The sequence below is a fragment of the Lichenostomus cassidix genome, chromosome Z (assembly GCF_008360975.1).
Source record: "Lichenostomus cassidix isolate B80296 chromosome Z, HeHo_3.0, whole genome shotgun sequence".
NCBI classification, from domain to species: Eukaryota; Metazoa; Chordata; class Aves; order Passeriformes; family Meliphagidae; genus Lichenostomus; species Lichenostomus cassidix.
Window position 1 is genome coordinate 49,040,733 of NC_139511.1, and position 24,181 is coordinate 49,064,913.

The window sequence follows — 24,181 nt, forward strand, 5'->3', positions numbered from 1 at the left end:
AATGTGAAAGCAGTGACCCATGCCAACTGATAAGCAGCTGTTTCAGTAAATTCACAGCAGAGTTGAACCTGGGTTCAGAGCAGTTGCTGTAAGCGCCCACGTGAAGAGTGTGGCTGACCTCATACGTATGGGTCTCTTTCTAGGTGTGTAACCCACTCTGAAAATGGTTTAATTGCCCAAAAATTGACTGAATGACTGAACTTCATTAAGTGAAACCAGAATTTTCAGACAAAATTTCTCCCACATGGAGAATTCATTGAAGTTGTAAACTCTAACTGCTGCTTGCTTCCTAAGTTTGGTCACCCTCTCTGGCCAAAGCATTCAAAGTGATAACCTGCCCTTTCAGCCACAGATGCCTCTAGTATTTTGCAGGATGTGACCATTTTCCATCAAGTAGTCCAGGACTTAATACATAAAATAAGAAGGTGTATCTATTTTGGCTCCACCTGGAAAATACAAGGTTTTTCAGCACAATTTAAACTATTGAGGGCAGAACTGGCTACAGCAGTGTAAAAACCTGGCAGTAATATCAGCCTGAGAAATGGTGAATAATCAACAGATAAAATGACTACAAATCTCATTTCCCAGCATTATGTCTACTTCTTTAGTCAAGTACATGTTCCTCTCAGTTCAAACTAATTCAACCAGTATTTAATCAAGACAATTTTCTAAAAAACTGTGCTGAGAGTGCTGAACCAGATTTTCTTTTCAATAACCCAATCTTTTCCTAAAGAGGCTTCACTTCTGTAGTGGAGACATCCTATTGGTGAGACACAGCTGCACAAATCAAACTTCCTTTTGCCCCTAGTGAAGGCACTGACATTTAACAATTGCTCCTGTCAACAAATTCCTCTTCTCATACTCACAGAAATATACTTGACTTCAAGAACATTCAGCCCAGTGGTTACAGTATAATACAAACCAGTTATTACCCAATTTTCTGGAACTTTTATATTATAGCATGTATGCATTTCCATTTATCTTTGGTAGACCACAGTCTTCATTGGCACTGCTAGCTAACTTTTAAGGTCATCTGTAACTGTCAGTTGGAAAGAGGGGTTGAGTTTTCCATTTGTTTGTTTAGTACCGCAGTGTGAAATAAAGGGCAGTAATTCTTAATAAGCACCCTTAGGGAAATAATCATCCAGAAGTATTCTCCTATACTGGATATAGTGCAAATAATGTACTGGTAGAAAAGATCATGAGAGAGAAACAGAGCAGAGAGGATGTGTATTTTCATTTATTTATTTTTGCTAAAAAAAAGAGGAGAAAAGGTAATACAGAGTTTTTTTGTTATCCTTTTCACATACAAGACAGGCAGAGAAAACAGATTGTTTTTATGAGGTGGAAACAGTTTCTCTGTATTTTTTTTTATTTAAACTTCGACATATTGTGCAGTTTATGTACCAACCCAACTGCATTCTCTTTACCCAGAATATCTTTCCCAACTTTTTCTGTGAAACCTGCCACTGCTTATTCATTTCAGAAGGATAGCTGGACACTTAGATATATGTACACTAGTCTGACCACATAATATATTGTGGCTCTAACCTTGTTATCTACCTCAAAACAAGATAAGGATAGAGGTTGGTTTATTGTGTATTTAAGCAAAATCCTAGATATTTTAAATAAATAACACAGTATCTTCTGATGATCACACCTGAATGAACTGCACCCTTGTCTAAACCACTACATCAATTAATTTAAAAGTTAAACATAAAGTGACTTTTTTAAATGGCTAGAAGTCGAATTTTATTAGCAGAATGAAGGGTGGACACTTTCAGCACTGCTGTGAATTGTGGCAGAGACACATTTAAGAGGGCAGCTAAAGCAGGGGTGAGAAATCGTGCAGCAAAACCACAGACCAGTACCAACTCTCTGCCCAGCTGCCTGTAGAATGGTCAAAAAGGTTGGCTGAGGCTGCAGTCACAAGCTCTGCTTACATGTGACATACTTCTTCAGCAAGAGCCTAATCTTTGTCCATGTTTTTAGTTATCTTGTACTTATAAGAGGGCCCTTTTTCAACCACAAAGATTTCCTGGAGCAGCAAGATGAGAGTTTCATGTCCAAGCAGCAATGGTTTAATGCAGTCCTCTAGCTTTGCTACTCAGGCAAAGCAGAGCAATTGCATAAGAAATTCCTTTATGATATCTGGGCTCCTTCTTTGCCCACCATGCCTTCCCACGGGTATACTTTAAATAACTGTCTAGGAGGACATAGCTGTGACAGAGCACCAGCATTTTGCAAATTTTCATTCAAGGCCCTAAAACACAAACCAACCCTCAGCAGTGCCCCTTACAATCATTTAGAGAAGGCAAGTAAATATCACCCAATTTGCCCTCTTTCCTTGAAAGAAATGTAATCTGCATCTGGGTATCTAACTGCCTATACCACAGAGCAATTTCTGCCTAAGAAACCTTGTATTAAGAAGCTTAATAAACAATAGGCAAAGAGCAATGGACAATAGAGAATAATTACACATTCCGATAGCATATATTTGTGGACAAACTTTGAGTTACGTTCAAATTAAGGAATAATGCAGTGTGTTAACTAGCAGACATCTTAACAAGACAAGGAAAGAATATGGACCCTGCAAATACAAAAATTAAGCTTGTTTATTTCACCATTTAGACCATTTTATTTGTAGTTAACTGGATTTAACTAAAACACTTTTTATATTAAATACATTGCCCAGATTAAGAACATGAATTAAAAGATTTTATTTTTCCCAGACCTGCTTGCTCACTTCTCAGTATTTTTACAAAAACAAGGTGCATTTTTATTTGAAAGGTTTTGTTATATAGACACATGTAACATTACATGTGTTAATTAATAGATGCCAGGTTTGATAGTCTGCAAGCCGAAATTTATTCCCACTGTTGATTGTCTGGGTTTTTTTATTACTATTTTATCTTTTATACTCTTACCTTGTACAGATAGCACAACCCATGGAAAGACACTGTCATTTTAGTGTAAGAGCATCTGGGTATTCGATACCTGTTTGCAATTAAAAGCTTCATAATTCTCTCCCCTAAAAACATAATTAGCTTTACCTTAAAAACTTTCTGATATCAGTCTCAAATTACTAATCTTAATTTCTTATTTGCATTATGTATTAGAGCTAAAAGATATATCCCAAAATTCTTGGTGAAGATACACTTTTATACATCTAAAACAAATCTAAGTTTTCTGCAGAGGTGTCTGCATGGTACTTCTTCCAATTATACCTAAGAGGTAAATTGAATAGTACCGGTGTCTTTTACCTGATGGCAACTTCTTTTTCCTCAAAACAAATGCAAGTGGATTTGTCACTGATTATCTAGACTTTCTTTCCAGGCAAGATCCCTTCTCTCTTCTGGTAAACAGGTCTTGCAAAAGAGAAAATGTGGGACCACAGACCCCACCATCTCAGAGACCTATGCCTTGGCATGAATGGCTCAGAATATTGACCATTACTTTTCTCAGCATCCAACAAGTTCATGATCATCTGGTTGGAGGAGAACTTCAGATACCATGTCTCAGTCCAGGCCTGTCCTTTAATTTCTGTCAGTGTAAAGTAGCACTACTGAATTTCAATAAATGATTGCCAGTGTTCACCAGGATTTTACTCTCACATTGGCACTCAGGTATGGGACAAGCATCTTGATGTAACTAAGTTTATCTGTTGTGCTTAATATTTCACATGTATAGAAGGATGCCATATTTTTCTTAATTATGGCCTAATTTTGATCATTTCTTCAAGATACTTGCATTTCATACACCTATTCATCCACTAACCCTTGACCAGTATCGTGTAATCATAGCTAATAATTTTAGCATACTTCTCGAAATTTAAAAATTGCCTCTCCTCATTCAGCAGAATCCTCCTCAGGCTTGTGTCTGCAGGACAGCAGCAAGACATCCTTTAGAACTGTGTAGGTGAACATTCAGCCCCTGCAGCACCTTGGCTCTTCTGAGATGTAAGAGGAGGAAATGAAAAGGAGAAAAATGCAACAATTTACAACTCTGAAAACTGCCACCTCCTACTCAAGCTTTTTGGATCTGGAATACACATTTTTCCCCAGCATAAATGTGTGGTGGACAAGCAATGGGAAGTGGTTTTGCCATCACTAGAAAGTGCGATTTTTTTAATACTGAATATTTTTTAGCATCAATCTTATTTTTCTAAATAAAACAAGTTTCCCATTGAACTATCCACACTGCCATCTAGTGCAAGAAGCTGGGTTGTTGGCTTTTCTTTTAAAAAAAAGACAAAACTGCTGGTTTTAAGTGAGCAGATTTTCAGCATGTTTCTTCCATACAAAGCAGCAAAAAGACAAAACCTGCAAAACACTTCTCCTGTCTTTTCAATGGCCAACACAAATTATCTTCTACTGTCATAACTGCAGACCATATAGCCAAAGGTGTGAGATTAGCATAGCGAAAACAGACTTGTTCACAGACAGAAATGAGAGTTTATTATTAAATCAGGTATTGGGAACAGAAGAGGTTTTCCTGTTCCGTTTTTAATAAGCACATCAATTATACAGAAACCAGGGTGTGTCTGGGAACCTAACGAAATGCATCCAGCAACTGTCAGCCCACGGGTAAAACACGCAGCCTCACCCTGAGAGGATGGCAGTTGTTACAACAAAATTATTATTTGCGTGTTACACTAATCATTACACTACATCTGAAGCCAAAGCTCCACTGGCTGTCATTGCTGTCAAAAGCAATCTGCACAGGACAAGGGTCACACAGCTCTGCCTCTTCCTGCAATGGCTTGTGAGCTGCTGCTGCCAAGAGGACAGAGGGACAGGAATGAGCAGGTTAAGGCAGTGAGCAGCACCTTGGGTCAATTTCTGCCCATCTACCTGCCAGGGGCAAGGCAGAGCTGTGGTACATAGCCCTGGTCACTTGGTGCTCCACACCCTGGCAGAGTGGGTCATCATGGGATGCTCAGGGGTCCACATTGATTATTTAGCCACCTTTCTGGTCAGGTGAGTAAGGACATTGAGTCTGGCTGTTTCAGGTATCACTGTCAAGTACCCTAAAAAGATGCATATTGTTAGCATGTATTGTTTCCTAACCAAAGAGTTTTCACGTCTCTAACATTCAGTTCCCCCTTAATATGGTTAAGTATGGAGGCCTTCCTCTGTCCAGGAGGGGAAGAGATGGAGCTCCTCCCAAGAGCTGAGGTCAAAACTTAGTGAATGCTCCAAGCTATCCACTGCAGGAGCCTGCCTGCTTTCTGCATCAACTCATAAAGTTGATGATGAAAACAATGAAACCTCTTCAATGATATGCCCAACTTACATGACATTTATAACCCATGCTGCTTACATTTCATTTGGGGTAAAGTGATGCCTTTGCAGGGCCCTGAATGCATCTAGTTTTCAGCATTTTGAGTTTTTCTGCATGAATAGCAGGAATACTTGTGCACAAACTTAATGCCCTCCTCTAGTATGGCATCTGAAAAAAACTACCTGTAAGAGTGAAAACCCTTAGATGAACAGCCTGCTCATTTCTGATTTTTACTATATGCTGAATTAGTCACCAAAAATTATAGCAGAAGATCTCGTGTCTAAATAAGCTTGCCTACTCACAGCTCTCAGGCAGAATAACACAGTTATGTTGCTCAGTAACCCTGTGAGATCAGAATGGTTTTCCTGCTATGAAAGAATGGCTCTCCTCAGAGCAAGTCTTCTGCATGAATTTACTTCCCACCTTGGGGCTGGAGACCTTGAGAGTAGTGACCCAGTGGTGCTCACCTCTCAACAGCATCACAGAAAACAATGGAAAGTTCTTTCAATTTTGTTATAAAGAAGTAAGTTCCACCAGTTTACAAAAATCTTACAGGTGTGGAGTCTAAATTTCTTAAAAGAAGAAATTCTTTGCTAACTTACTGGCACAGTCTGAAGGAGACTGTGTACTTTTATCAGATATTAGAGGGTTTCCCTGCTGTGCCTTAAAAATCATTGGAGATCCCATGGAGTGCATAAGCATCTGTGTGCCATGGAAAGCATTGCTTTCTGTGCCACTTAGCTCACCAGAATCACCAAACAGCTCAGAGAGGTAAGATCAGCAGTCAGTGGACAAGCCCCAGTCTGGCACCTTTCTTTCAAGTGCAATTACAAAGCCTTTTTGCTTGGTAATAGGACAGAGTCTGCTTCAGGGGCATGGATTGCACTGCAGAGAAAAGTAAACTAGTCCATGGCACAGACAGCTGCCTGGTAAATCTTGTCACCTTTGTGACCAACAGACTACGACTTGCTGGGTGTAAACAAGACAGCAGTCACTTTATCTACCATTCTGCTGTCCTTCAGCGGCACAAAAGCTTTGTCTAAAACAGCATAGATCCATTCCCTACAGTTAAGCCTTCAACCAAAAATTTAAAAAAACTCAAAAAACCCTCACCTCTGTGAACTTAGCAAAAAGTAAAAGGGGGAGGAGCCTAATGACCCAGTGAAAGCCACCATGGTAAGTAATATGGTGGTTAGGTGTTGGAAAGGAGGCTTTCAGCAGCCTCCTGAAAGCAGTCACCACTAGCTGCAGGGGCCATGGTGGTTATCTGTTACAGTCTTTCCCAAAGACAGTGGTCAGCTGGCACTGTGAATTTAGGAGACTTTACCTGCAAATCCACTCTGCTGTACCTGGGTCGAGCCCAGCCACAGCCCACCAGTGGCCACCAGGTCACAACCCGGAGGGACAGTACTCAGGTCACCTAGTACCAGTGTGACACCCAGTACCTCAGTGACATGTTACCCTGCAAACAAGTCCTGCTGAAAAACTGATCAGTCAGAGCCAGTGGGAAAGGAAAATCTTTTCATTTGGGAGGGAGGAGATTTGGCAACACCTTGGCCAGCTCACCAGATTGGCAACTCAGGTCTCACCATCTGCAGGCAGGGCTGATGAATGGTGATGGTGCTGATGATATGGCAATAAGGAAACCAAACCTGAGCTGCAAGGAAGGAGAGGAATTTCACTGGCAGAGAGTTTCCTCCTCTCTCACACTAAAACAATGACTACGAAATGCTATGAAAAAACATGCAAGTCTTTGTTAAATATGTAAAATCCCTGATCTCTGCTATTGTATGCACAAGCAGAACAGGATCTTCTTGATTCCTGCCCCTCTCCTTATTCAGTGCTAGAAATACTCGAAATACTTCAAAATTGAAGACAAGAGAAATATATCTAGAAGTCCCTCAATCATATTTTTACAGTTTAACAAGAAGTCTTTGACAGCAGCAAGGAAAACCAAGTATTTTTCCTAGTATTGAGGCATCAATACAAGACTGGACAGGAAGGAGAAACAATGTACAGTACCAATATACTTCTCCCACCACATTTTAGGTTTTCTTTAATTTGCATTGCAGTAATTTTTAAAAATTATGATCTGAGATACAAAGATGCTGCTTGCCACTGTAGGGAGAAAATTTGTGCAGCCAAAGTTCAACTGGAGTTGAAGCTGGCCAGTACCCTGGAGGATAATAAAAAGGTTTTTAAAATGTTAATAGCAAATGATAGTGCAGAAGTAACATCGGCCTGTAACAGTATGAGGATGATCACTTCACAGACATGGACTTCTGCAGGATCTGCTGCTCCAGCTGGATCCTTTTAAATCTATGGGGCCTAATGGGATTCATCTGAGAATTCTCACAGAGCTGGCTCATGTTAACTACCACACCACTCCCAACGATTTTTGAATTGTCTTGGGAACCTGGAAAGATCCCAATTAACTGGAAGCTGCTAACATTGCCCGTTTTCAAGAAGGATGAGCCTGGAAACTACAGGCCTGTCACAGTCTCAGTTCAGTGACTGACAAAATTTTGGAGATTACTCTGTGAGGTATTGAAAAACACCCGAAGGACAGTGCAGCCATCGATCAGATCCAGAACATGATCATGGGGAAAAAAAATCCCACCTGTCAAACCTAATTTCCTTTTATAACAGGGTAATCCACATAGCTGATCAAAGGTAAATGAGTGATGTAATACCTTTGGGTTTCAGTAAAGCTTTTGATACTGTCTCGCACATGATCCTTCTGGATGCATCATGTGATGGGAGAGCAACTGGCTGAGGGGCCAGGCACAAAGGGTTGTAGGGAATGGGGTGACAGGCTGATAACCTGTCACTAGTGGGGCTCCACACAGCTTCTACTTAGGGCCAGTGCTCTTCAACATCTTCATAAATTACTTAGGTACAGGACTCAACGGGATACTGAGCAAGTTTGCTGACAATGCTAAACTGGGAGAAGCTGTTGAAGGCAGAGGCCCTGCAGAGAGACCTAGGCAAACTGTGGGACTGGGCAATCACCAGACACATGAAGTTTAATAAGACAAGTGCCACATCTAGCACCTGGGACAGGGCAACCCTGCATGTTCGGACAGATTAGGATACAAAAGGCTGGAAGAGCAACCCCATGGAAACAGACCAGGGAGACCTGGTTGATGGCAAGTTGAACATGAGCCAGCAGTGCCAACCCTGTCCTGGGGGGCATCAGGCACAGCATTGCCAGCCTGGCAAGGGAGGGGATTGTCCTGCTCTGCTCTGCACTGGGGCAGCCTCACCTCCAGTGCTGGGGGCAGCTTTGGGTGCCACAATAGAAGAGAGATATAAAGCTGTTGGAGAGTGTCCAAGGGAGGGAGAGGATAGTGAAGAGCCTTCAGAAAGGTGAAGCCATATGAGGAGCAACTGAGGTCATTTGGTTTGCTCAGCCTGGAGGAGACTGAAGGGAGACCTCATTGCACTCTACAACTTCCTCACGAGGGGAAGGGAAGGGGCAGACATTGATCTCTTCTCTGTGGTGACCAGTGACAGGAGCCAAGAGAATGGCCTGGAGTTGTGTAAGGGGAGGGTTAAGCTGGGTATTAGAAAAAGGTTCTTCACCCAGAGGGTGGTTGGGCACTGGAACAGGCTCCCCAGGGAAGTGGACACAGCACCAGCTTGACAGAGTTCAAGAAGCCTTTGGACAACACTGTCAGGCACATGGCATGATTCTTGGGAGTATCCTGTGCAGGGCCAGGAGTTGGACTCAATGATCCTTGTGGGTCCCTTCCAACTCAGGATATTCTATGAATTTTTACTAGTGTATGTGACAGAAAATAGAAAACTTCCATTAATAAAAAGATGTAAATACCTAGTTTAAAAACTGTGAACAGATTTACAGGATGCAAATGTTTCCCAAATCTGCAAAAACTAGGGGATGTCAGGCAGGATAAAAAGGAAAAATAAAAATGAGCTGCATTTGAGCAGCAATGAGCTGCACAACCCAAGTGGTTCATGAAGCTCCTTGCCACAGGATCTTGCTGACTGTGCTAAAAATCACATATATTTAAAAATACCAGATGAAAGAAAAATACAATGTATTTGTCCACCAAAAGCTATTGAAACAATCAAAGAACTTCTTGTGTCTTAAGAAAGTGCCGGACTACAAATTGCTACAGATTAGTGGTATATTCTAGGAACGCACTATGTGCCTACCCTTTTCTTATGTTATATTCCCTGGACTCTTTTCTCTGGTCACTGCTGGGTAACAGACTAAACCCTGTGGACCTTGACCTGATCCAGTACAGACACACCTGTACAAACAAAACAGAAAAAAGTGTCAGAGGGAAGGCGCCACTGTAGATAATTTCTTCCACTAGTGGCAGCCTTAACAGAAGTGGTTTGAGGTGACTGTAATGTTGAGGTATTCAACCTCATCCTTTTATGGATAAATGCATGCTAAACTCTGCAACTCTAGAAAGAGCCTAAGGAAAGTGTAGCATACCTGCACTTCTCTGAAAGCGTTCCAGACAGCTGGCTTCCTGGTTTGCTTTTTTTAAAAATCAACACTTAGCATTTCTAAACAATTTGGAACAACATTTCAAAGAAGGCACAAGCTCTGTATCCCATCTCCAGACATATGCCAAAACTTATCCATAATTGCTAACTAAATTTCAAAGGCATGGAAATATTTTACTAGCTCTCCATCAGGTTGTGCAAGTATCCACAGACAGACCTGGTTTGTGGGGGTGTTGTTCATCTACCAATAGGGCATTTTGCTAAGAAATTTCTAACCTAAACTACATATTTGAGAGAACCCTGGCAAATCTAGGGATTATCACAGACTAGGAAATAAAGGGTTTTTTTCACTCCCACAGCAAGTTGTGCTGAAAATTTGTTTTTCTGAGATGGAGAGGAAAATCTGCACACCTTTCTAATTATAATGATTTATTTATATACACACACTATGTTATGAAAAACAGTGTTTGCAAAGGAGGCCATCCTGTTGAACAGAGGGAGAGAACATCCTTCAGGGCATACTCATGCAGATTTACAGATACTACCTGATAGCTTAGTCCTAAAGCAGCCTGGCTGTTGAGAAAAACAGAGGTGCCTGCTGCCAAACTGCTGAGGCTGCTCACCCTCCTCACAACTGTCACAGACTCCTGGGAACTTCTCAAGGTTGCTTTGCTCATAACTTGGCTTTTCCTCACTTTAAATTTTATATCTTGATGATTATTTCATGCAGCACCTTCTTCTCTGCTGAGCTACGTATGGCACGCAGCAGGACTTTCAGCAAGGGAAGGGCAAAGCTCTAAAAGAAAGCCAAGCCTCTGGATCAGTTTTCTGCCCAGAATATGCTAACACTTAAAAAGCGAAGCCTTTAACACATTTTTTGAAAAAGACTGCTCACACAGGTTTACCATGAGCATGCATGAATCCTGAACTGCAACACCTGCCATCTGCAGGCAGAGGGGCAGCAGATTTGTATGCACAGTGCACGGTTCTCACACAGATGTAAGTTGCTCCTCATCACAAATGCCATGGGTTTCAGTAATTGCCCTTACTGTACAGACCAAAGCATTCCATCTGTGCTCACCTTTCTGCCCAGCTCACCCCTTGTGGTTTCTCTACTAGGAGACCAGGAGGCCAGCAGGAGACTGATTAATGAGTCATCCAAACACTTGGACTAACTATCTTGCATATGATATTGAAGCCAATGCAGAATGATTTTGTATAGTATTAACACTCTAATATTAACACTTTTTTTTTTTTAAACAATCCACTGCAGATTAGATTAAGAACAATCCTATTTTCACACTGATCAAAACTGTCAGTCCTGCAAGGCACCTGACAGCTAATAGATCAATTCATGTACAGTATCTTTCTAGGGGATCTAAAGACTCATTCAGCACATTCTGGAAAGACTGACCAAGGATACTCCATCCTGTAGAACAGACACACCCGTGAGCTGTGGCAAGCCCTAAGGAGACATAAGGGAGCATGTGGAGCACCCCAGGTGGTGGGTGTGTAACACCACGCAGAGACAATGCTGCTGAGCATAACAGCATAGGCAATGCTCCACTGCAGCCAGAGGAGGGTAGCTGGCCTATGGAGAGACCAGGAACAGCTGTGTTCAGAGAGACACGGCAAGCACTGCACAGTGATAAAAACTCGTCAGGTTTCCAGACTTGCTCTGCAGGAGAGCACAGAAGGGCACTCTGGGACAAAACACTCTGAGTGCCCACCAGTGAATGGCTGCTGTGCTCACTAGAGGCATGCCTTTGTTCAAAGAGCAGCAGCCAACAGGAATTGGGAGAGGCACTGAAGCACCATGATGCCACCAGCTCTGCTACAGCATGGTGTGCCAGAGAGGGCTTTGTCTAACTCCTGGGATGGGATCCAGACTGCTCGGGTGCTCCTGGACTGGGCAAAGAGTGCAGCATAACTCTGGCTTCCTTCTAGTTCAAGGCTATAACTCTTACTGGCCCATAAATAATGCCAAGGTCCACCCACTCCCCTCTTCCCCCTAGCAAGAACATTTTTGGCAGTGCTGATATGGATGACTTAGAATCCCTGGGAACTCTCTCACTATATATCACTGCCTTTAATACTTCCATTGTGAAGTGAACCATGCTTCTGAAACCTTAAAGCCAAGTTTTAAAACCTGTGATTATTTTGGAAGCAAGTTGTCCTTTTATGCATAAATACCAGGAGACAATAGAAAGACTGACAGAATTCATTAAGAAGCCAATATACACACATGGAGACAGCACTTAAATGCAACTTTTAACTTTCTCATTACTCAAAAATTGGACATGCAAATACATATGCAAAATCCTAATACAAAGAAAAACCCCAGCAAACAAGGACATTTCTCTGATATCTGTTGTTGCTGTCATCTAAAACGTACAACAGCACTGCCAAAATAATTCTCTGCATTAAGGACAAAGTCTGTAGAAAACACAGAAGAAACCATGAGTTTCAGTCACCCAAGTACATTAGAGCTGCCAAATCGTCTTTCCTGTTTAGACAGTTTAGACTAATTTTCCCATGATCCATGTGTGCCTGAAGTCTTTAATTTCCTTCCTATGTTACATGCATCTGGTGACAGGCTTGTAATGGTGATTTAGGAAAACAGTTGCAAGCATGAAGTACTACACCGTTGTATTAACAAAAAATTCTCTTAAAAGGAAGTTCCACCAGTGGAACAGTTGTCAATTACTAACCTGCAATGACAAACTTTACTGTAAACTCTTACTATACTTCCATATATCCTACATAAAGTATCAAATAAGGACAGAGTTCCCAGGCTGTCTTGCAGAAATTAAACAATTTTGACAGTAATACCTAGAATGTCCTCGTCTGTGTACTGGCACAGGAGACACATGGGGAATTGTGCATACCAGATCTGATATAAACTGTGTATGTTTGCTGAAATAAAAACACCAGTTAAATTTATCTGCTTACTGTCTCTTGGTAAGGTACCAAACTCCACAATAAATAACATTATTCCTTGTAGCTTGTCTGTACTTTGCCACTGATACATGATTCTTAGTATATCAGCTTCTCTAAATCTTATCACCTCCCTAACAGAAACCCAAGCCAGCAGCCCTGCTTTCCTTCAGAAAGCTATTTGATACAAGTGGACTAAAAGCAAAAAAGGGCCCCATTTCCTCTGCAGCCTCTCCTTCAAAAAGTGAGGCCTGTACACAGTTGCTAGGAAAACTCTCTGGACAAGGCAGAGAGCAGAGCAGACAGCAAGGCATCCCCCTGCAGACAGCCAGCAGCAGTCTGTAACTCCAGAGTCCTGCACAGACCTCAGCTGACCTCCTGGCTCTGGAAAGAAGTCTTTCCAGCCCTGCCATTCTGCCTGAATCTGGTGGCTCCCTGGGTGCCTTACTGCAAGCTAATCAGGCAGATGAACAGCCTGACCTCCCACCTCCTCTGCCTTGTGCCTACTTTTCAGATGACAGCAAGGAACCAATAGGAAATTTGTGCCCTACCTCCCTCCACTGTCCCCTCCAAAAGTTTGTCCTGCTTGCAGTTCAGAGTCAAGGCAAGTCAATGCTTCCAAGGATTCTCGCTGGGCTTGCACAGATATCCAAACTGTGGTGGGGTCTGTAAGATGATGAAAAAAGTCTGTGGCAGTGCCATTTTGGTGCTGCCTCAGGAAGCAGAGGACTTACCAGGCATTATCTTATTGCTTTTTCCCACAAATCTTCAGAGCAGCATCCGTGGCAGAACCCACAGGGCTGTGACAAGCTGCTTTAGCAGCATCCACTTTGCATGGAGGAAGCACCTAAAGACCAGGCTAACTATTAGGGATAAAGCATGTAACTGTCTCCACAGTAATTACAAAATATTTGAATTTCATTTCTTATTTTCCAGGATTAATCATCCAAAGAATGAAAAGGGACAGAGTAGTCCCCTCAGTGGTTATCCCAGCATGTCCACAAAGGCATGAGTATCACCTGCTTCCTCATTTCTATACCAGATTTTAATTTAAAGAGCAAACAAGAAAGCAGCTTCAATTTTGCAGGAGCCTTGCTCCACTTAGGAGGAAATCATAAAGTGCTTTTGTTACTTTTTCAATTTCTAATGAAAAGGACATCTTTCATTAGGAAACAGCATAATCATTTCACAGTAACAGAATCATCTCATTGTAACAGACAATAATGCTACCTTCGTCTTACCTCTCTTGTGGAGCCTGCAACAGAGAACATTTTACAACAACAGAAGCAAGCAGAGACAGGGCAGTATTTGCAGACAGTACTTGAAGATCTGTTCAGGATTCTAAAACCTACCAGCTTTCAAGAAAGTCTGAATTTATGGCCCCTTGATTTGTTCCAACTGCCTGACAGGACACAAACACAGTTAATGCCTTTTAAAAGTAGCCTGCATGTTGTTCAAATTTATTTTCCATAACCGAGAGCCACCTAATGGACACTGTCTGCCACATCTGCCCCAAGTGCAATTCCAAGCCTTGAAATCATCTTTATAGAGCACACATAGGATAGCACTCTGCTCCTGCAGAGCTGTCACTGGGTTCATGACTTTGGCAAATGTCACACCTCAAAGTCTCCTCAGTTCCACAGCAGTGTACTATTTTGAAAAACAGACTCACACAGATTAAGTGACAAAAACACACTGATAATTTCCTGGGGGAAAAAATTGTTTTCTTCCTAAACATGCATATTTTTATATGCAGTGTGTTAGATTCAAGAACAAAATCTCTTGCTTCCCAAAAGAGGGAAAACAATCCAAGAATATGGATATATTCATGGCTATTGGTGCCTCAGACAGAGATGCCTGAAAAGCCTCTGCAGGTATTTTAACTTTTCCTGATCACACAGGAGGAAAGAAGGTCACAGGCGCCCAAGATTACCAATAGTCTGATGAAAAAAAACTGTTATTGGCTACAGTAAATGAACAAGAGAATGTACCCATGATCTTTGACATGCCTGAAGGTCATTTCTCTAAGATTATATTTATGGACTGAAGCATTAACAGCTGTCTCCTGAAATGAAACTAAGGAATTTTACATCTCACTCTTCATTGCTTAAGAATCAAATGGACTTTGGCAACTGCAGACTGAAACCCAGCATTCAATACTTCCCTGAATTCCTCTGTGTGAAGGAAAAAAAACCCCAAAAACAGTGGACATCAAGACAGAAAACAGTTAAGGTAAATTACCACTGTCATGCTGTTCTGTCCTATTCATTACCCAGGTTCTCCCTCCCAAGTCTGACTCAATTGATTCATTTCACTAACACAGTAGAAATCTTTCTTTTGTCAGGTTAGTTTTCTGAGCAGCATGCTGAATTAGCATTGCTCACTTCCCAAACATTGCATTTATCTTGCTCTCCCTGTCCTTCCAGGGCACAACTGTCCCACCTTGACTCAAACTAGGAAACCTCTCCAGCTGAAGAATCTGCAGGAAGACTGTCTGCAGTATGCAGAATTCACACACATACCTTCTTTTTCTATTTTCCCTGAAGAATCTTTTCCTACTATAAAGAATAATCTTTTCCTAGTATTCCCATCTCCCTGTAACATCTGTCCCGTTCAATCTGTGCCTTGCAAAACCAGTGCAATACAAACAAGTACTTCCTGCACTCAGTAAGAGTGATACCTTAGTCCAAAAATATGACTCAAACATATGCTAAGTATTTGCAGGGGGAAGCAAGTCCACTCTGTTTTTTAAGTCCAGTGCTAAAGAAAGGTGCATGTTTTACAACCTCACTAACTGAGGCTGTCAATAGGGCAGGATACACAACTGTTAGGTCTCAAGAACACAAACAGCCTTGCAAGAATTGTGACCACTGACCATCTGCTGAGGTACTGCCACCTGAGGTCACTCACCCCCTACTGACCGAAAAGCTCACAACCAAGGCTGACCTCCGAGGTCAGTGCTGCCTTGTCTCTGCAGCACACAGGGCTGAAGAAGCTCAGTAAACCTCGGCATGATGCTGCAGAGGGACAACTCCAAACATAAACCACTCAGGAAAAAAATCTACTTGATGCTAAATGCCAGAAGATTCCTTAAAATCTGCATCTCTTCCTTTCCTGCACTTGTTTTGCAGTACAGTGTACTAAGAGGGAGATAACATTAATACAGGTCTTCAAATGACAGCTCCCTTGACTTATTTAATCCACTTTGTGCCACTGTTTCTCAATGGCAACACTGGCAAAATATCATGCTGCAGCAATATTAATGCTACAATACAATCATTGAATCAGAATGCTGTTCCAAAGTACTCAATGGAGAAAACAAAAGGAAGACCGATTATAGAAAATACAGCAAAAACTGGAGAAAAAAATGACAACATAAAAAACTTTTTACTTTTTTTTCATGATGAAAGAGGACTCATCTACAGCAAAACATATAAAAATGTACTGCAAAGTTCTTATCTTCTTACTGCAGCTTTTTTTGCTTTTCCAGTTATTCATTCCTCTAGTGTCACCATAGCGTTTATTGAGGTTTACACACAAAAACAGCTGTAAGGCTGTACAGATGAATTGAATATCAACATTTTCAGCTACCAACTAGTTTATAAACCCCATCATCACTAAAAAGAAACTCACAACTAGTGAAAAACTGTTCAGCTTTCATAATTTTCAACAACTTTTTTCTTTTCTTTCTATTCTTCCCTGGTCTGATGAGAGACAGAAGTTCCCTGTCTGAGAAGGAGTCTTTCTCACTGCTACTAACTCCTGCCAAAGAGCATCATCTCTGTTTTGATATACTTTACTTTTTCTAAAAAACCCAAAAAGTTATGATGTACTGCATCTTTCTCAGTAGACTATAAATCTATTTCTCCAGCTTTGTCTGAAAATTGTTCCACTGAGTAAAAGGCAGGGAAAAACCCCACTAAATGAACCTACATCAAAAATTAGGGGGAAGGGAAGAAGTAATTCCTGAGACACAGAGTGATTCTGTACCACTGGGAACTACTTCTGACCTTGGTTTTAAAACATTTTTAAAAAAAGGAACATTAGAATTGGAGATAAACACGTGATAGGAAAGATATGTGCTAATGTCTTTACACACAATTTAATGGATGACGGTCTTCAGGAGGAATGGGTGCTAATATCGTTGAAAGGGGTCTTAATGTCTCTGCCAACCTCAAACCAAGCTTGTTACAGAACCCAGTTTCACTCCTGAACTCTAGTAACAGACAAATGGGTCCACACAAAGTCTGTTGCAGAACCCTGACAGCCTGTACTTCTGAACTTTGGGGGAAAATGACATGTTTCAGGGAAGAATATGTGGTAGGCAGCTTGGGAAAGCTCCATCTTCCTAGTACCTCAGCCAATGGGGAGAGGAAGAGGCCAACATGCGGCTGGGAGTTTAGGATGAGAGGAGGGTGTGCCCTCCAAACCCTCGAGAGAGGACATATCCCTGAGGATAAGCCCCAGTGAACTCTCTCCCTTTATTTGATAAGAGTTGCAGGACTCCTCTGTCTCCTTTATGGACATTGGCTTTTCATAGCGTGATTTTCCACACACAGGAAATAGGTCATAATGTGTTAATTTGGATAAAAATGTTATGAAGAATGTTACATTTCAGATCCTTCATCTCTTTCAGATCCTCCATCTCTTTCTTCTTGGTCTCCTTACAGACTAGTTCTGAGATATTTTGTGTGTTCAGTCTTCTATATCAAGTAATGTAAGTTTATGTAACCATAGCACTGGTTTCCCACTGTGATCCATACACCATTGCAAGCTTTACACTGCATCAAAAGACTTCACAAGTGGAACAGTATTTGGGCTTGTGACTTCTCTTAAGTCCTATTATCACCTACACATCCCATCCTCTTCTTCCAGACTCTCACATTGTCCCATTATGACGCCCTGCCTGTGTATTAATTTCTCCTGTAAGAAGGTCACATGCATTTGGAGACCAAGGCTCAGGTGGAGTTCTCTGAGTAACAACTGCTGTAGTCAGCTCATATCTGACTTAAATGAATCATCTGTCCATCACTCTCAGAGAGCCTTTTCAGAAGTGCCCTACCCAAGAACAGAAGATTTTGTAGTACTGTGTTAGGCAACCCTTAATAACCTACACAAGAGGAAGCATGTATGTCAACATCTTAAGCTCTTTACAGCTGAAATAATTGCTTTCAAAATCTGGAATTAGAGCTTTTGTTGCTCAATGCATTAGCAATCTTGAAATTAGAAAAAAAAAAAAACCAAAACCCAAAAAACCCAAACCAAAGCCAATTGCTCCACTCATAAGCACATGCAGAAATCTTTACATGTTAAAAAAACACTGTAAAGGCTGGTTAGCACCACAGATAATGCTGTGCTAGCATGAGCTAAGTAAATTACTCTTTTTCTGAGGAGCAAACCCAATATAGAAGAGGTGGTCATGGCTGCAGAGTGAACCATCTTCTCTCCTCTCTCATCTGCTTCAGACAATGGCTGATTGCCAGTGTATATCCCTGAGTTCTTCTGTGCTTATGAGGCACCTTTGCCTTCAAAATTCCTTGAACGTCTGAGCTGGTTTTTTTCATAGGTGTTGAAAAGAAAATCTATTTCCCATAGAGTTCGAACAATTACTCACTGACCACTGATAGATCATAAATTGTTTCAGATACCTAGCAAAGGACACAATGTCCTAGCAGCCCCCTTCTTTTTAACATCAAGAAAAATTGTTTGTGTTGTACAAGAGGAGATTTCCATTTTAAATACAATACTGATTCTTATTTCTATTAATTTTCAATTAAAAGAGAAGCCCAGCTAACCTACCGCAATCAAGCCACATTGTTATGCATTTAAACCTATGAGTACCTGCTTAGTCTGCTCTCAGTCAAAAGTAAAAGGAATGTAACAGGTGCCTTAAACTGCACAGCCAAAAGTTAAATATAGACCCATAAAATAATGAGATGCATGCATGCTTCTGCTGTAAAGTTACAGTAACCAAGCCAAACTACCCCCTGAACAGAAATGCCATCAATTATTGACTTTGAGAGGTAGTCACCTGGGTTCTCTATTTCTCTTTAAAACATCATGAATCTTTCTGAAATATGCTTTTTTATCCATTTAAAGCAGAGGGAGCTAGAATTTGAAGCAAAATGAAGAGAGCCATTAACCTGAAGTACTATGGCAGAGTTTAGGGTGGTAGCATTTCTCACAAATGAGGGGTAACCCAGCAAAAAATACTTTCCCCTTTCCTACCATTTTTGATTTGGCCAGAACAAGCCATAAACCATCCTTCACAGAAGGCAGACTTAAAATAAGATCACTTGCTACTCTGTTGAATTTGGCACAGGAACTCTTTCACCCTTTGGGAATCATGGACACATTCCAGCAATGGAATGGAAAAGGTATTTTTCACTGACCTTTAAGTTCTTCTGAAGTTTAAAAATTGGTTCAGAAAAATTAACAATGCAACATTACAAGCTTACTTACCAGGGAATTAACTTTGAGGCTTTTGATGCATATTTCAACATATTAGCTATCACTCTTTAAAAAAAGTCAAGGAAAAAGCTTCCTTTTACACCCCAGGGAGTGCCAGCTACATTCAGCTAAAATAACTCCTAAGTGCCTGTGCCCAGATTTGTCTTGCATGTTGATGACATTGTTAACATCTGAAACTTAACTCAGATCTTTGGGAAGCAACAGTGTGCATCTTTACCTTACATCCTTCTTTATCATGGAAAATAATTCGTGGTTACTCTTGCACCTCTGCTGAGGCTGCTGCAGCCCCTATGTGGAAGCAAGGCAACAAAAGATGTCAAAGCATTCAAAGCCAAGGCAAAGAAAACAGAAAAAACTGGAATAAAACCTGAAGTCACTTGTGATTCCACTCCAAAGTAAACCACAGGCTCCTTAAAGTGGTACATACCTCAGAACTGTTACAGGGAAAATTCCTTGGATATAAGACACATTATGCCCTGTCATTCTTGGTGTACTTTGAAAGTTCCTCAGCCTATTCTGTATTTTGAAACCTCACCTGCCAACACTGCCTTTCTTATAGGCATTCTACAGAAATTTTTCAGGAATGCAATTTGCCCAGCACAAATTAAATAAAACACAAACAAAATGGCATTTTTATAGCACAGTTGTCCAGGTGCACAAGAATATCCCAGGTGAAACCAGAAGGAGGAAGGGTGAGGAACCTTGAAGAGGTTCCAGCTGAGGATCATGCTGGATCCAAATCTTATTTACTCAATTTTCTATTTCACAGTAAATTTCAGTACTAAAAAAACCAGATCATGTTTCAGATACTTAAAGTTTGCAGTGAGGCAACACTTAACCACTCACTCAATTATTTTGTAATTAGCCAGAGGTGCAGTCACTTTCCCAAACAACATAACTCAGTTGTTCCCTACCCAGCAATTCTTTTGCCATATCTAACAGTGTTTTGTTTATACTGAATACAGCTTAGATGTGTTTGTACTGATATATACTGGGAAAATCTGTGCTGCTATCCCTTACCACCTCATTAAGAGCAGGACAGAAGGGAAGGGGAAAAGGAGGAAAACAGGAAAGCAACCCACAACTCTATGTGGGTTGTACAAATAGCAGAGGGGTAACCTGCCTTGAGCACCACATTTCATGGAAGCTGCATGAATGTTACCAACCAAAATGATTGCTGGGAGAAGAAAGGTTTAAAAAGTGCTCTGCACCCTGCAAAAACAGACTCACCAAGTTCACTGTGGAAATATCATTAATAGAGTCTTCTAGAAGGGCAAAACATGATTAGTTATCGTGGTTACACAGTTTAGGCAAGGACATAGCTCTACTTAAAGCATGTTTTGCAGAGAATTCATTACTTTTACAGCTGAAAGTTCTAGTTGAATTCATTACGAATCAGTTTCTGCTACTGCAAAGCCTCTCAGAGCAGGTAACTGCATTGTTGACACAGTAATTCGACAGAATTGGGGGTAATTCGTTATACTCACCATCTCTTTCAAATTAGTGGAGGACAATACAGAGTAACAACAAAAAGGACAAGAGATTTGGTCCACAATGATATCTCTCTGATTCACAGGGTAGGTGTGTCCTGCAACCTGGCTGGTGGAGGTAATTGAAGCACAAGGCACCTGTGTTATAACCAACGCAGGTATTCTACTTCTAATCAAACCTGGAAGAGGTTTCTGAAGTCTGTCCCACACAAACAAGCTTAATACATTTTTTTGTAACGAGAGAAGGGAAAGCAGGAGTTTTCTTTCCCTTTCAGAGGGGCATACTGCAGCTTGTCAGACACAAAGCACTTGGTGTTATACCTGGGTGCAGGTGGAGGCAGCGCCACATGACTTACTCTCCTGCTCTATGCTCTGAAAAAGAGACTATTTTAGGCAGTACCTTTCAAAAATAATTGAGGGATGTCTGTCCCCACCCTCCCCCCCAACCCTTAATTCCTACACTGGAAAAAAAAAAAATTAACATCCTATTTTGATGCATTTGAAAAGGAAGAGGAAATACCACCTTAAAAGTAATAGAAGGTTTTCAGATAACTTCTGTTCACAAGCCACCTGCCTCACTGCTCCCCCTACCAGTTTTTCATTTATACTGACTGCTAGGAAGAGTCTCTGGTTTCCCTTACAAAAACTAAGCTTTTAATATTGTATTTATTTGTTTTTAAATCAACTTTTGCCATTCCTGCAACATCTGCAGCTGTCCCTGTATTTTGAGTGCGGCCTGCAGAGATCAGTCACGTGCAGCTGTTCTCTTACCACCTCATCCATCCCACTTTCCTCTACCATGGCCTTCCCAGGAGGAAATAGTTTTGGATGGTAGCAAATGACACTGAGGTCACTTGCATGGTGTATTTCTAATCTAGGTAAGTGTCAGAAAGTCACTCGACCTTTCTGGACTAAGGCATAGTTTGTTAGTATGAAGAAAAAAAAAGTCAATTGCATTTAAGCTCTTTCGTGTTTGTCAGACTACTGATTGACTTCTAGGGGGGTAAATGAAGAGGTCTGAGTAATGCCATCCATGCACTACCTGAAGAGAATGTGCAGATGCAGAGGAGAATCCAACCACACTGCACTTTGGGATATTTCCTTATCTTACAGTTTTTCATTACAATAGCCTGTAACAATGCCAGTGAAAGATGCTCCTAAACAAACAACAGGAACAAAGGATTGTCAAAATTGTATTTCAATACCAAAGTGCACTTGTTTCAGAAAAAAATTACATACTCACTCACACTCCCGAACTGTCAGACCAGAAGGTTGTAACAAATACAGAATTGTAGTAACATGGTTGAAGACTGCCCTTCTGTAAAAAAATACAGCTGCACAGTTGCTCCAAAACCAAAATCACAGGCAAGTCAATGCCCACTTGTTTGTATTTTCTGTAGGATCAAACCAAAGGTATCCTCTTCAACCAGCACAGAATTTCTAGACGCCTGTGTAATATCTGAATTGTTTAAGTATTTAAACTATTGTAAAATTTGTCACTTTGACCTATCAAGTTAATTACTACAGATCTACCAAATGACCTATGGAAAAATCTCCTGTTCCCCTTCCATGACAGCTTGCTATGCAAGCCACAAAATTCATGATCTTGAATATCAAAATAACCTTCTTCAAGAGTTGAAGCTTTCATTTAAATATTCACAGCCTCAAGAATGCTTTAAGATAAATGATTTTATATTAACAGTGAAGGAGTCAGATTTACAAAGTCAGTAAGAATTCATATGTTTTGCATTTTAGTCACTCATAGCCACTGTATTTGATTTACTCCACAATTTCCATCAGAAAATGAAAAAGTTTTGAAGAATGAGTTATTCTCAATGTAAATCACTAGCAAGCCTCTGTCAGTCATGTTGGTCCTTTTACCAATGGCTTTTCCTGCCTCCTGAGTGCAACTATGCAACCAGTTTAATTACTTCATTACTTAATGACTTCTAAACTTGAAAGACTGCAAATGCATGGAAAGTTAAACTAATACACAGCAGTTCTCCATAGAATAGAAGAAACTATTACAAACATCAGGATAAAGTGTTAGGGTAGGGAATTCACAAGTTAACAAAAACAAACAAAAAAGTAAAAATCTGTAAATGTAAAAAACCCTAAAAGTAAAGATCAGCTCTATTACAGTAACAACCTGTGGGAAGCTACCATTCCAAAAATTATAGCTTCAAAAGAAGTTTCAGTGCTGGACATTTGTTGGGAAGACTAAACCTCTTTAGTCTGTAGTTTTGCAGACAAGGTTTTTTTTGTTGTTTTTTTTTTTACTTGTATATTTATTAATTTCTAGTTCTCAGCAGCTTTGAGCAGTTCATTGTACCTTTGTTCAACTACAGGGAAAGAACTGTTTAGTTTACAGCACAGTTTTATATGCAAATGATATTCAGTAGAGTCTCTACTCATCATAAGTGTCAACAGGAAAAAAAAGCATGACAGATTTAAGGCTTGAGGTTTTTTTCATAAACTTTGAAGGAACACTGAAGCTACAAAGCACACTGAACTCACTGTAAAGCATTTTCTCTAAGCATGTGTCAAATGAACTGTATTAAAGCATTTTTTCTTCTAAATGTACTATGAGACTTTATGCTCCATTTTCTATTTCTAAGTTTGAGATTATTAGGAAAGTCCTGTGTTCTGCATGGAATCAAACTTACTGTTTGCTTAGGTCCCCCTGAACTTAAGTTCATTTCTACTCTGTGAAAACATTTCCATTACATTTAGTAACACTGGAGACAAAGCAAGTTTTCAAGCCCATACAAATCAAAATTCAGAAAATTCAGAGTTCATTTGGAAGAGATATTTTACTGCCAATAGAAGGGGAAAATGTCTTTACAAATCAGCCAGTTGTTGCACTAACAACATCAAATAAAGAAATGGTAGAGCTTTTTCTACCCTTTATCAATAATGCATGGCTGCGCACAGACAATTTATAGCTGTTTTCCATCACTGGGTATTGTGTGGTACTAAATTAAGTCTACAAAATTCAAGGACAGTCCACCCACACAGCTACTGTAAGCCAGCCAGGCCACTTTGAATAAACATTTTAAAGGCATAAAGTGAGTTTTATTAGCATGCTGAGACACAGTTCCTACTGGACAAAGCATTTCCTTTGAAAAAGTAAAAGTACATTTAGCAGTAAGAAAGATGAGCTGCTCTTGTGCCTTACATGTAGAGAAACAGCAAAAAGGGAAATAAATAGATAAATAACAGCTCAAAACCCTGAACTTGTCAAGATTCAAATATGAAACAAGATAACTTATTTTCTATACCAGAAACTGATTGTCATTCTCAGAAAATCCTGAGAGGGACTGAATGGGTCAGGTTCTGACAGGAAAAGAACTAAAACTCAAAGATGTTTTGGTGGGATTTTTTTATGTTTAAGTTGTTCCAAACATTAGTAACTTATTTTTTAGTCCTGCACAAGTCATATAAATCAGAAAAGCACACAAGCCTTTTATCAGAATAAATAACTACTATTTCAGTACAGTAGTTACTGTACTGAAATA

The 24,181-nt window shown here is 40.5% G+C and overlaps 1 protein-coding gene across 3 annotated transcripts in view; it reads right to left on the minus strand.

Annotated features, from left to right (window-relative positions):
* Positions 1-24,181, minus strand: part of KANK1 (KN motif and ankyrin repeat domains 1) — a 129,983-nt gene that overhangs the window by 68,595 nt on the left and 37,207 nt on the right. Inside the window, exon 3 of one of the 3 annotated variants that reach the window (XM_085043286.1) lies at positions 13,254-13,368. The exons of the other annotated variants lie outside the window; for them this stretch is intronic. The gene's annotated coding sequence lies outside the window, so the exon portion shown is untranslated. The remainder of the gene's footprint in view (positions 1-13,253; positions 13,369-24,181) is intronic. 3 annotated transcript variants of the gene reach the window in all.